Here is a 12538-nt window from a genome sequence, read left to right as displayed (position 1 = left end):
CAATTCCGATTTTTTGATCAAATCCGATTTTTTTGTCTGCGTGTTCACACTACAAATAAAATGCGACAGCAAACGCGCTCTAGTGTGAACGCTAAAAGCGGCCCGCATGCGCAAAAGAAGACGTCACACACAACGCACTCCGGTTATACCCTGAGCAAACAATATTGTTTGACTGATGGCCGTTAATATAAAGACTTCCGACTTTACGTTTCCCAATTTTTGCTTTAAGTTATTTTGTTATTTACATAATAATGTAAATAACCTAATAATTATCCTTATTGCTGTTTTAGAGGAGCGGTGCTTCAAAGGATAGTTGCAGATTTCTGTCAGAATCTACAGATTATACAGTACAAATAAAATGTTCACGTTTCTCCAACGTTGTCTTCCCAACAGTTTCACTAACATCTACACTGGATGGCCAGGAAGCGTTCGCAATGTCTTATCGGGCGCTTCTCCGACGCTGATAATTGGCGTCTGTCTTGTGTCAGTGACGTAAAAGACGGATTTAATGCGAAATGACCATTCACACAGCAGTCGCTTTCTGAAACATCGGATATGTATCGGATTCAGTACCACATACGAAAGTGACCCAGATCGGATTTGAAAATATCGGATTTGTGCCGTTCACACTGTCATACCATGATTGGATATGGGTCGCATAGGGTCAAAAAAATCGGATTTGATGCGCTTTCGCCTGCAGTGTGAACGTAGCCTTATTTCCTGTCTGCTAATTTTCACCAGTCCAGCTGAGGGAGACATTGTTGAACAATATGACTGAGGACACATCATCACTGTAACATCAGCACATTCAGTTTGTGTTAAAGCTTGTTTTTCCTGAAGAAACATGCACACCATCTTTCAAGTATTATGGCATCGGAAAAGATCACAAAATCTTGAGATGCTCCAAAAAGATGCAGACAAAAACACAACAATGTTTGTCATATTCTCTAAGGTCTCCCAGGCTTGAAATGGATTCTTGTATAACAGCATTTTAGTGCAAATATGGTTAAATGAACAGATATTGTGATAAAGCTTAGAAATAGAAAATGGTGCTAAATAATGCAAAGTTTAATGAGAAACACAAACTGTAAACTAATAATGGAAGCTGTGATTCATCCCAGAGTGTGACAGAGAGCAGAGACACTCTACTTATTTGAAAACACAGAATTTGACCATCTAGATCACAGGTGACAAAAAAAGGCATCAAAACTTGAAGGCTGGTGTCCTGAAATAACATAATACTAATACTACTAAAACTACTACTACTAATAATAATACATTTTATTTAAGAAAGCGCCTTTCAAAACACTCAAGGACACTGCACACAAGCAATAACAACAACAAACATAACAATTTACAAAATAATAACAACAAGTTATTAGAAAAGTTGAGTAAAAAATAAAATAAATTAAAGTAGCGGGATGGAAAAATTGATGGGGAACAGGCTAATGTGGATAGGTGAGTTTTGAGTCTGGACTTAAAAAGAGGGAGGGAAGTGATGTCATTAGCAAGACTATAGAACTTGACTGCACGCTGAGGTGTTCAGGTCAGGTTCAATACCAGGGGTGGGCAACTCCAGGCCTCGAGGGCCGGTGTCCCTGCAGGTTTTAGATGTGTCCTTGAACCAACACAGCTGATTTAAATGGCTAAATTAGCTCCTCAACATGTCCTGTAGTTCTCCAGAGGCCTGGTAATGAACTAATCATGTGATTCAGGTGTGTTGACCCAAGATGAGATCTAAAACCCGCAGGACACCGGCCCTCGAGGCCTGGAATTGCCCACCCCTGTTCTATACAGTCTTGCTAATGACCTTCTAATTGTATTCAGCAGGGGCACATGTAAAAGTTTCAGAACACCGGCCCTCGAGGATTCGAATTGGACACCCCTGATCTAGATCCACTGAGTAAACACAGCACTGCAAACACAGAAATAGAGTTGGTGGAAATTTCAAATATAATACTTTTACTCAAATGTTTGACTCTCACTTCTCCTCCACCTTGTGCTGTTTAGTCTTAAATGTCTGACTGTGCTGAGAATATGTGTCAGCTATGGTCAGTGTTTTACATGAAGTTTATGATGTGGCGATGAGGAAAAAGGTGGATCTATCTCTAAGTTCGATCTCTTAGGAATAACTCAAGTGCTTTGAATATATTATATGATTTGAAAACAAATAATTGACATTAGAGCCCAGGTTTCCTGTCCACCATCACATTAGCTGAGTAGTTGGCAAATCTGTGGGGAACAGAGAAGATCAGCCATCAGTCAGTCAGAAGTTTCTGTTTTTTGAAGAAAAACAAAATCAGTTGATTTTGACTACAGACACTCCATCACACTAATGCAGGGACCCATTATGAGACATCAGTCCTCTGAGATCTGAGAGGAGACGGTTTGTATCAAGTAAACCAAACTGACAACTGACCACAGAGCATATAATTAAAGTCATTTTGTTGCTCTGTTGGGCATTTATAAAGAGACCATGCCTGGTAAGATAACACAACATTTATACAGCACTGCCCCTGTGTGGTCACACTGAAACACAACAGCTTCTCATTTTCTTTACTAATCACTGCTGAAAGTGTAATTTTAATCATCCCTTCACTAAAAACAAAACAGTAAGATAAAAATAATGAAACTAATCAAATGAATTAACTCTTGATGATCTTATTATTAGTTTCTATTATCCACCTACTTTCTTACTACCTCATCTCACATCCACCCTCTCTACTCAGCATCCTCCAGTTTTTATTTGTCTGTCCTTCCAGAACAATCAGTCAATATAATCTGTCATCACCAATAAAATCCTGAAAGTTTATATAAGAACAACTTACAAAATATCTTGTGTAGTATTTTGCAAGACAATCCAGGGATCAGAGTCAAGCTTTTAAAAATGGGTTAAATAAAATTATGTGGCCACATGTTTGTAGTCAAAGTAAATTATTGTGTTTGTGTGCAAAATCCCAGTCATAAAAAGAGCAGCTTATAATAATGTGTTCACTGTTATAACAATGCAAATTGAATCGAACGCACTCTGAGGGAGTATAAGTTAATGTACAACACCACCTCGCCTCTGTTTGATAAGCCAACGGCAGGAGAAGACATTTTACTAACAGAGATAAACGTTAGCAGCTGCTAACCATCTGCAGGCAGACTGGAGGTAAAACAGCTCCTGCAAACCCAAAACTTGCCACTGTTTTACCTTTTTATATAAGTGGCACAAAAATGTAAAGAGACTAAATTTAACTTCACTTGTAAACTGTTGTTTTTGTTAGTCTGTGAGCTTTGAGTGCAGAAACAGTGAGTATCCTCAAACCACAAAACACATACTGTGCACACTTTTTTCTTTCTGCTCCATTAATAAACGTGCTTGACATGAATTCTCCTGGTATCATGTCTTGACCACAGCTCTGACTTACAGCTGGAATTGAGTGCCAACTTCGCAGTAGCTCCAGTAGTGATTGCAAAATGCATGGACGTGTCTTCTCTTTCAAAATATTGTATATAGTCAGGGCTGGACTGGCCATCGGGCATACTGGGCATTTGCCCGATGGGCTGCTCGTGATTTTTCGTTTTTATGGGCCGATGGGGTTTTATTTCTTTTCTTTTTTAACGATATAAATAAATGGTGGTGGATTGGCCAGTTGGTCATGATCGACTCTGGGCTTGACCAGTTACAGCAGAGGAGGTCGAACTTTAAAGTTGAGGTGAAAAGGAACGCGATTTCATAACTACTTCAGCTAGAAAGATGCTAATTCAATCATGAAACTGATCAATGATCAGCTGATCAGCTTTTCTCTCTGCGCCAGAAAGAGGGAACCAGCAGATGTCGCGCTAAACAACAGCAGCACGTTTAAGCTTGATCAGCTGTCGGTAGAATTTAGTTAATGTTAATTTCTAGTATCAGCTGATGTTTGCTGGAGCCACGGCTGTAAAGCTGCTGGTCATGATTTCGGTTTGGATATGTGGTGAGAGGGAAACATGAAGATGAAACCAGGAGATGTCCTTACTGAATCATCAGAGCTGAACAGGTGATGGAGAAACAGGGTTACCTTTTAGGTGACATGAATGAGTTGAAGGGAAGTTATGAACTGTTTCTGAGAGACAAATAACATCAGGATCCTTACGTTTCTTTCATATTCTCATTTAAAATGTCTCGCTTTTAATAAATATTTATAAGATAAGATAAGATAAGATAATCTTTATTAGTCCCACACGTGGGAAATTTGTTTTGTCACAGCAGGAAGTGGACAGTGCAAAAGTTATAAGGCAAAAATTAGAATACAATAAAATATCTGAATCTTACAACCAAAGTTTTCATCTGATGTAAAATGTATAGAAATACATTATTGTATTCAGTAAATATTAAGTCTAGTATATACCCTAGTAAGTTATAGTGTTCTTTCCTTTGGGAAGGTACCATCTGTGCAGTCTGCAATTCTGTTGAAGAAAGATGTTGAATCTATTTGATTACAGGAGAAAAATAATAGATTTCTGTGCATTTGTTTGGTACATGCATAAAATTAAAATCAGTTTTGTCAATTAAGCATCTTGAAACAGAGGGTGGGGGAGTGGTTCCCTATTTTTTTCTCTTTTCTTTTTTTGCTGGGAGTTGGCAACCCTATTAGTTAGGTATATGTAATTATAAATTTGGTTGTTTTATATTTTTGCTAAAGACCGTTTAGAATACCAGAATAGGGAGGGTGGTGTAGGTTTAAGTTTATTATAAAGGCTTTATGGCTTTTCCTATAATACCATGGTGGGCCGGTCACTAGTCAAAATGCCTGGGCTGATTTTTTGTCCCAGTCTAGCCCAGTATATAGTCAGCAGAGCAGAGAATAGACAATAGACAACACAATGGGTATTATGAGAGGAAGTGTATGAATAACCATTGATGTCTCTGATTTGCCTTCTTGTCTTACTGCTGTGGTTTACACTGAGTACAAATGACCACGTTTGCATTGATAAGAAGCAAATTTTTTACTGTGGAACTGATGCTGATATTTCCAAGAGCAGTAAAACAGCAATAAAACATCATGAAGATGAAAATGCTCCTGTGTCCCCTTACCAACCTAAAAGGTGAATTTGACTTGCAAATGGCATTAAGGAGTTCTGTCTAAGTAGCAGCTGCTTCAGTGCTTACTTATCTTTCACCACTATAAGGAACTGTGGGCACAGCAACATTAACTGCCAAAGAAAAGACGACTCTCTCACTTCTCCTCCACCTCGTGCTGTTACTGGTTGAGCTTTGGTCTTTTGAAGAAACACATGTTTCCAATTCAGCTCCCAATTTTAACCAGTTAAGCAACATCTCAAAATTAAAAACACTTCTGGAGGTGAAGAAGGCACATCTGGCTGCCCAATATATATCAACACAGCAGAACCTGTATGACAGTGAATGACCTGGACATAGTGCTTTTAATAAGTCATTACTGATTATTCACATGAAATAAAATTCATATCAATCAACAAGGAACCTTTAAATTTGAACTAGCACCACTGAATGAACAATGGTCTGGGAGGTCAGTTCCTTGGTAATTAATATACAGATTCTCATGACCATTGATGAACAACTACTGATCAAAGGCCATTGATCAATGGGATCAGTGGTGCTAGTTTCAGTCATTTTGCAAATGTACTGTTTATAAGACTGGGGAAACCTGCAGTCAGCTGAGACTGAAGAAGTCACTTGGATGAGTGACGAAACGTTTCTCTCACTGAAAACGCTACGTCCAGATGATGCATGCTCAGTCATCCAGGTAAGCAAATCCCAAAAGGTTGATTCTTTTCAAGTCAAGTAATAATTACAATAATTAACTTGTGGGTGGGGCAAAACACGCCCACACTACTGTTGCTGTGCTCTTAGCTGCTTCCATGCTACGTTAGCCCTCCTGTGGCATGTTGAAGTAAAACCAGAAGTGAATAATAGATCAGCTCATTGTCACCGATATCTGACCAAGGTTTTTTTGTAAATATGGGACTGATATCTAATCAAACTATTGGATTAGTGGGTCCCTAATACTAATAGCCTATGCAAAATAAACAAATAAAAATCTCTTCCAAGGTTGTTAGTGAGTTAAACTTGGTTTAAACAATTATTGCACACTTTCTGTAAATCCAGTAAACTTCATTTCACTTCTCAAATATCACTGTGTGTGTCTGTTTAACTGACAATTTTTATTGTAACAACCAACGATTTATACAGGAAAATAATGACTATTAACAATGTTGCCCAAACTTTTGCATCCCACTGTACGTTATACTAACAGTGGACTATTGCAGGCTGCTCTTTTCTTACTTCTTTACTGATTCATCTCACATCTACTCTCTCTACTCTGCATCATCGCACTTTATATTTTTCTTTTCTTTTCCCCGTGTCCTTCTCTATTCCTTTTTCATCTTCCTTTTCTGATTCCATCTTATAATATTCTCAGCCACAGCCTCTCAGAACAATCAGTCAATATGATCTGTCATCAAAAATAAAGGCTCAAAGTTAATATTACAACGACTTCTCAAATAAGTATTTTGAAATTATGGTCAGTGATCATAAAATATCCTCCACAGCGTTTGCCATGACACTGAAAATTGAGCACAGATACTTCCTGTTTCGAGTGATCATCTGTTAGTTGCTCATGTGCACGAGTCATGTAGCACCAAGAGACTGATTAAATGTTAGAACAGGAGACTGTGCAGCACCCACTGGACCATAGTACATGTAGAGCACTTTTAGAACGGTAAACACGACTGTTGAGTGAATTTATGGTGACATACATGGCACAGTCTGACAAAAATACTATTAGCAACAATTTCATTCTTCCTCCAAAGTGTGCAGCACTCATACTGTGCAAAACAAAATCCCCAAATGCCAAAATGGAACAGAACAAAATAAAAACCTTGAAAAACAACAACTCTATGAATAAAGTCTTCTGTTTTCACAGACAGTGAAAGAATCAGAGAGAAAGAAGTGTCATGAGAAACAAAACAGATGGTTTTATCAGGTGGGAGTGGGAAAACTGCATAACGCTCTCTCTTCACTTCCTCATCTCACCTGTTTTGTCTCTCTGTCCTCAACTATATGTACACTATTACACTGTGGTAATATTTAATCAAGTTTAGGGAGGAAGGTGACAGACTCTCTCTGCTTGCCTCTGTTTGATTAGCTAACAGCAAAAGAGGCTATTTGCTAAATGCAGAAAGTTTGGAAGTAAAGCAGCTCCTGCAAACAAAGCAGCAGCAGAGCCAACAGAGCCAAACTAGAACCACATATCTAGTGGTTCTAGTTTCACTTGTAAAGAAACATTGTGCACACACACACACAAGGACCATGTTAACGTTTCACACTCTCAGGAACCGAAGCTGTAGGACATAACTCTAGTCTGATATGTTATATACTGCAGGTGAAACTGCACAACACAACAGCTGTCAGGCTCTTTCTTGTTCACCTTCAGTTGACTCAGCTCATATTTCACTGCTGTGGTTTAAACTCCTGTTTGCTTTGAAAAGACAATGACAAGAAAACACAATTATGGATTGGATTATTGTAATTATGATATTCAAAAAACACATTTTAAAGAAAATACATGATTGTATTTTATACAATAATACATAAACGTTGTGCCTGCACCGAGTGGATAGTCAAACAAATTGAATCATCATACATACATTATTGTATATTTATTACTTCATATTTTTATTCTTATCGCTTTTTTATTATAGCACTAGGAATTAACAATAAGGGAAGGATTCTGGATCAGCGCCATGATGCAAACTTGTGGCCACAGTTTGAGTATGTGAGCGAGAGGAGCAGCGGAGGAGAGGAATTGGACTTTTCTGTGAGAGAGTGGAGCATGTTGGACCCTTTCCCTGTTTCCTTCGGACCCTGGAGCCCCGGACCGCCTTTTCACTGGCACTCTGTACATATATTCACCTGGTGTTTTCTCACTGTAAATAAACGCACTGTCTTCTTTCACAAGGAATTCCTGGTGTGCGCCTGAGTCCGTCTAAAGAACGTGTCAGAAAGTGTTACAGACTAGTTGAGAAAAACTGCTGCATATGTTTTTAGTCCGGGTAAGAAAAAAATAAAACTAAAAATTTAATCTTCGGTTGCACCATCTGAGCCCATAGCAGAACCTTTGAAACATCATCATATGTGACAACAGTCAAGACAAAGGCCACTTTAATTTACATAGCAAAATATCACAAATTTGACCCAAAAGGCTTTGTCACCTGGACACATCACAAACTGATCTGAAACAGCACAGAGTGAATATCAGAAAAATATGATGAAAAATCAAAGAAACAAACTGATTATTATTAAAATTGTGCTGTTATTAAAAAGCTAAGAATATGATCCGGGAGGATGTCAAACAACTTTTTATCCAAGAATTGATTTATATTTGATTATGAGTACAGAAAAGTGCAATACAAAATACAAACAAAAAAGAAAATAAACACATTGTTAAATTAAGTCAGTCAATATCTTGCTAATTGAAGAACAGATGTTTTATAGTTTTTCCTTTATGCTACTCTTAGAAAAAGATATACACACACCCTAAAAAGTTATGTGTGTATAAATTAACTTCAACTTTGAAATTATTCTGTTAAAAAACAACTTATTTTAACAAATGCAGTATCATTTCCTGGAGTATGTGGATGACAAAGACTACAAATAATGAGGACACTTTTTTGTTAAGATGAAGAGATGTTCAACATTTGCATGAAAACTGTCCCAACGAACCAATGGGGTTTTGTTGATAACATTAGGCTCTTTGATTGGTGGATCCATCACTAACTAAAAAATGAGGCTTAAAAAGGTCCCAGCACAGCATTCACTGCAAGCTGAATGACAGCAATGGCTCATCTGAAGCTTCTTCTTCTTCTGTGTGTTGGTGAGTGAAATATTGCACTTATTTCTCAGGTTGCGACAAATTCTGTGTTACTAAAGGATTATTTAGGTTTTCACTAAACCACCAGATACTGTTTTTGTTCTTCTTTGTCTCTGCTTTGATATCAGTTATTATGCATTTGTCAGAATGTTACAGTATCAGGAACACTGTCTCTACAGTATGATTGTACTTTTTCTTCTTTTCATCAATTTGCAGACACATTTCTGCAACTATATTAACTAGAAAGAATATGTTGTTCTTCAGATGGAAGAACAACCAGTTGTGAGTAAATTATTTTCTTTTTCAGGCATCACAGTCAGCACAGGAGTAGATTTGCACAAAAGGATCTATGGAGGCCACATGTGTCCAGACACTGAGCGTCAGTATCACGTGAAACTAAAGGCAACCAGTGCAACACATGAAAGTCTCTGTGGTGGCTCACTGATCCATGAACGGTGGATTCTGACTGCAGCCCACTGCTGGAAAAATGAACCTGGATGGTAAGAAAACAACAGTTTCACTTATAAATGTTTTTAATTGAATTTAAAAGTTAGGACAGTATTTCAAATGCTCATGTTTTGTAATTAGAGTCGCTTACACCCATTTCCCCTTGTGCAGGGATATGTATGCAACTTTAGGAGTTCATCCACATCCATCATGGATAAAGTTACTATTTCAACGATCTTCAGATAAAAAAAAAAGGTCAAAATCACAAGTGGATCATTTTTTGTGGGCATAAATACAATTGATGACATCATGCTACTGGAAATTCCTTCACAACCAGGCAGGAAGACCGTTGCCTTACCAGACTGTGCAAATCCTCCCAATATGTAAGTTGTGCGCTTACCTAATAAGTCTGAATCCTTTCTGACTTTTCCACTTTTTTATTTTTATTTATTTGTATTGACATTTTACATTTATTTACATTATGATATTTATTTATTTATTCACAATGTTGAATATTAGTCACCTGCTTACTGAACCCTGACTCTGACCTGACCATGATGTTAATTTACAAAATATATTAAATTATTTAATTAACATTACATTTTGCATTTAACTTAAGTTTTTGTCAAGAAGCCATATTATACTCACAGTGACTCTTATTCTGGCTAGACACGTGGCAGCACTTCTGCTATCATTTTGCATGTATTCAACGAAAGAAAAAACAGACATAAGTGTACACATTAGTTTTTGACTGCTAGTGAAAATGGTTTTCTTTACAAATGACTCTCTCACTGAACTAACACAGCCAGTCCCTCAACATGTTTGTACTCTCTGCTCATATGGCCTTCATGTTAAATCACATTTTTCTTAACTTTAATTGCATTTAACTTATTTTAGCATTGAATAGAATTAGAATAGAATAGAATAGAATTCAACTTTATTGTCATTGCACATGCACAGGTACAGGGCAACGAAATGCAGTTTGCATCCATCCAGAAGTGCTTTAGTGATATAGATATATTACAATATATATTAGCAATAGTATAGATATGTGAGTATATTACAGAAATGGGTCTATTATGGTATGTTATAATGTACACGGTATGAAGTATGTTGTGAATATTCTATAACTATAGGTATGTACAGGCTGTAGTGAGTACAAGCTATGTACAGGATATGAACAGGATATAAATATGAAAAACTATACAGAATATGAAATAAATAACTTTACAGAATCTGAGATATACAGCTATACAGAAATGGGAACTATGCAAGTTGTAAACAGTTGTAGGGTTAAAAATTATCGTATGTACAGAATGATTATTACAGAGCTATACAGTAGTGCAGTTAAGATAAGTGAGGGTGTAGATAGTTTCTACAGAGGCTATATAAAGTGCTAGTGGTTGTGAGTGGTGGTTCAGTCCATGTTATTATTGTGTGTTTGAGGGTACGGTTGTCCATTGTGGGTGTGTGTGTGTTCAGTCCATGTGTTAACGTGGGTCAGAGGGTACAGTTGTCCATTGTGGGTGTGTGTGTTCAGTCCATGTGTTAACGTGGGTCAGATGTCAGGAGGCAGAGTTCAGGAGTCTGACAGCTGTGGGGAAGAAGCTGTTCCGGTACCTGGTGGTCTTAGTCCGGAGGCTCTTGTAGCGCCTCCCAGAGGGCAGGAGGGTGAAGAGTCCATGTGATGGGTGACTGGGGTCTTTGATGATTTTCCCAGCCCTTTCCAGACACCGCTTTCTGTAGATGTCTTTTATGGCAGGAAGTGGTGCTCCGGCGATGCGCTGGGCAGTTTTCACGACCCTCTGCAACGCCTTCCGGTCCGAGGCAGAGCAGTTCCCGTACCAGACTGTTATACAGTTGGTCAGGATGCTCTCGATGGTGCAACAATAGAAGTTCACCAGGATGTCTGAGGACAGGTGGTTCTTCCTCAGAGTCCTCAAGAAGAAGAGGCGCTGGTGAGCCTTCTTGACCAGCTTGGAGCAGTTGGTTGTCCACTCAACAACAAACAAATCCTCCCTAACAACAACAACAAAAAACCCTTCAAGGGTCAAATTGCATTATATTTCTTCATGTCAATATACCAAGTAGGGTTAACTTGGGCTGCAAGTGGACTCAAGGCTTGAATCCCAGGTATAGAATATAATTGGAAATACTTATTTTTTGTCTTTTTCTAGAGACAAAATTCAGATGGCCGGCTATGGTTTGTTTGAAAAAGATCCTAACACTGGAGAGTTAAGTAAGACCATTTTTGCTTGATTATGTCACAGCTAGACAATTTCTGTTTAATTTGGGGTTTTGTGCACTTTTGAAATTAAATTTTATTTAAAAAATGTTTTGACACATAGTATTTCTTCCGTTCTTCTTTTAACTTCAATTTCTCTTGAAGAATACATTTCTTTTAGTTGGTAATATCCTGAATAAGATAAAATATCCGTCTTGTTAACATAGCATTTAATTTAATGTGTATAGAATTCAACACTATAAAGTGCTTTGTTCTTTTCACTTTTTTGTAGTGGAAACAGAACCAAGTAAACTGCAGTGTGTAGAAATGGATGTTGCTAGCTGTGAGGATATCAGACACAAAAAGTGTTATGACAATGTGCCGTATGATAACAGGATGTGTTACAAAAAATCTAACATGCGTACATGTCCGGTGAGTTGGCATTACTGTTATCATTATTGTATATTTACTGTGTAGACAGCAATTATCCTGAAACAAACTCATAACAAATTACATTTTTGTCTCTCGCAGGGTGATTCTGGTGGTGGAGTGATATACGATAATAAGATCTATGGTGTACACATAGGTAGTAGTAGTTGTGGCTGTACTAGACTATCTGTTTCTGTAAAAGTCTGTCCTTACATGAAATGGATAAATGAGAAAATTAATCCAAGAAGTAATGGAAAATAACTGAATGAAAATAACATCCAGAATAAACAATCATCTCTACATGAAACTTGTGTGCTGTGTGTTGTTTCTACTCTAGAATATCTTCATGTTAACTGCAAATTGTGAACCTTTTTCTTTGGTCTAAAATATTGTGTCAGATTTGCAGCTTGTGTGTGTTTGAATGTGGTGTCAGGTGTGTAGCAGCTCATGCTGTTGTTCAGAAACTCTCAGACTCACACTGTGAAGATGCAGAAAGGCTTTCTGATCAGACATGCCACCAACCAGCTGCAGGGCCTGAACACGATAAACTTCATAAATC

The sequence above is a fragment of the Copadichromis virginalis genome, linkage group LG6 (assembly GCF_057382275.1).
Source record: "Copadichromis virginalis isolate Kocher_CV1m ecotype Utaka linkage group LG6, C_Virginalis_male_GT1.1, whole genome shotgun sequence".
Taxonomy (NCBI): Eukaryota; Metazoa; Chordata; class Actinopteri; order Cichliformes; family Cichlidae; genus Copadichromis; species Copadichromis virginalis.
The sequence above is the reverse complement of the archived record's forward strand: the minus strand, read 5'-3'. Positions refer to the sequence as shown.